The 2252-nt window shown below is 42.1% G+C and overlaps 1 non-coding gene and 1 pseudogene across 1 annotated transcript; both read left to right on the top strand.

Moving 5' to 3' along the window:
• The first annotated feature begins 1092 nt into the window (after nucleotides 1–1092).
• LOC133473726 (U1 spliceosomal RNA) lies at nucleotides 1093–1254 on the top strand. The gene has a single exon (XR_009787213.1). It is a non-coding gene; the product is annotated as a U1 spliceosomal RNA (small nuclear RNA).
• An 899-nt stretch (nucleotides 1255–2153) lies between these two features.
• LOC133473725 (U5 spliceosomal RNA) lies at nucleotides 2154–2252 on the top strand (annotated as a pseudogene).

Genomic DNA, 2252 nt, shown 5'->3' with positions numbered 1-2252 from the left:
TGAGAGATGGAATTGGTGCTTTCTCTGTCCACTCCAGGCATTGTTATGGTGTTGCAGTACCTCCAGAAGTGGTGCACCCCCACAAAATGGTTAAAACAAGTGTGTATCTCTCAATCATATCCTTTGAATTTACATAATGCACAGCATGGTAAGCAAGTTTGTAGTCTATACAGTCTGTTGTATTGTTATTTGCGTTTTGGGTGCAGTACATAGGTGTATTAGTTTCCCACGTGGAGCATAGTTGAAAAGTGACAAGAAATGTTTCTTCCTTGTTCTCTCGCCGCTAGTTTCCTCTGTAAACAACTACAGTGCAGCCCATCCTGGCTGGTGGATGTCATGGCAGGCAATATGACTTTGGTGGTTCAGCAAACTCAACTGAAACGGCATTTACAAATATAATATACTGTAAATGTTTTCAGAGGCTGTTTTTAAACAAAATAATTTATTATTCTCAACTTGTATGAAAGTGGGTCGCAACTTTACAACATTGACAGTTGACAACCACTGTTAAGACCACGCGAGCCTGCTTGAGTGTTCGCCAAGGTTGTCATGCGCAATAGGTCACAGTAGGTGGCAGTAGCGTTTTGAGACGCACATCAAACTGTTGAACCCGAAAGTGTTATCAGTGTGTGACATTCGACGAGACGAATGCATTATTTTCGTCAAGTCGTCTAATTATGTTTACATTCGATTTTCTTTAATTAGTAAAATCATGGAGGCACAGTGGTGTGAATGTGAGTGCGAATGGTTGTTTGTTTGTATGTGCCCTGCGATTGGCTGGCAACCAGTTCAGGTTGTACCCCGAATGGGTGGTTTTTATGTTTCTGGGTGTGAATGACCCCACTTTCAAGTTATTTTATCATGTCTCGATGCCGCTGTGCATTATGGGTATCCATTTACTGTCTCAATTGATACTGAAATTCTCAAATAAGAAGCATATTTATTCATGTATTAGCACACAGTAGCGTTTCATCTAGCGTATGTTCTGGCTTTCCCGTTGTGTGTGTGTGGTTGTTCACATGCTCATGATGACACCGTTGCTTGAAATAGCGTGCGCGTGAATGACTTCCGTGCTCACGCCGTGTACAGTTCATACTTACCTGGCAGGAGAGACACCATGATCAAGAAGGTGGTTCACCCAGGGTGAGATTCAGCCATTGCACTCCAGTTGTGCTGATCACTGCGAATTCCCCAAATGTGGGAATCTCGACTGCATAATTTCTGGTAGTGGGGACTGCGTTCGTGATCTCCCCTGATCATTGGTTAACAAAAAAGAAGACAGTGTTTTCAATAGTGATGTAGTTGTGTGGTAATTAAGCATGGTACTATGTTACCGATAGTGATGAGTGTTTGAGTATACTGAATCATTCAACACTGTTCATCAAAAGCATTCGGTCACGTTCAGTTCTTTTTCACATAGTCATTCAAGTGCTTTCTTATTCAGTTAATGATCCATCCTCGAAGCTCACGTTCGCTCAACACATTCACCGAAGGACTATGCGTTGTTTTTGTCATGTATTGTAAACTAGGAAAGGCGGGGAGATTATTTACAAAAACAAAAAGGCTAAATTATGACCTACCTATCACTCTCTCAGAAAGCTCTCGAACACCAGCTTCGGTCGCAACACTTGCGTGCATCAAGCTCAGCTAGCAACCATCCTTCCGCATCCCCTGAGAGCCTAGCTGGATGGCTAGGCTCTCGCCACCCGGCGTGACTTTTCTGCATCCACCGCGGTGGACAGCATCGCTGACACCAGCACCTGTGCTTCCTGTTTACCCACCTTAATGTTATTGTTATCTATTCAGTGTAAAGTGTCTTTGAGTGTCTTGAAAAGCGCAATAGGTTTAACCTGTTATTATTATTATTATTGCTATTATTATTATTGAAGAAAAAGCTACACAATGGGAATGTCAATATGGCCACTAAGTAGGCACGTTGGTTTGCCGGGCTGTTACAGCGAGCTTGCGTGTCTCGTCTTCATAATTATCATATTATGTGACAGGATGAGAATATTGGAGTATGTCAAATGTAGGTGGATTTCTTATTTGTGTTAAAAAAAAATAAAAGTCGAATTGTTTGAATTTTAGACCGTCTGTTAAAATGGCATGGCGGACAATGACATAGTCCGCTTCGCTGCGACCAAAGCAGTTCGCTCTTGTTCGTCTTCAGATTGTCTAAATCTTTTGCCTTTTACTAAAGATTTCTGTGGGGCGCAACAACAAGATTTATTGATTCCGTGTGAAAGCGGAGC

Source organism: Phyllopteryx taeniolatus, unplaced genomic scaffold (assembly GCF_024500385.1).
Source record: "Phyllopteryx taeniolatus isolate TA_2022b unplaced genomic scaffold, UOR_Ptae_1.2 contig_39, whole genome shotgun sequence".
NCBI lineage: Eukaryota > Metazoa > Chordata > Actinopteri > Syngnathiformes > Syngnathidae > Phyllopteryx > Phyllopteryx taeniolatus.
This window is presented reverse-complemented; position numbering and strand designations above follow the sequence as displayed.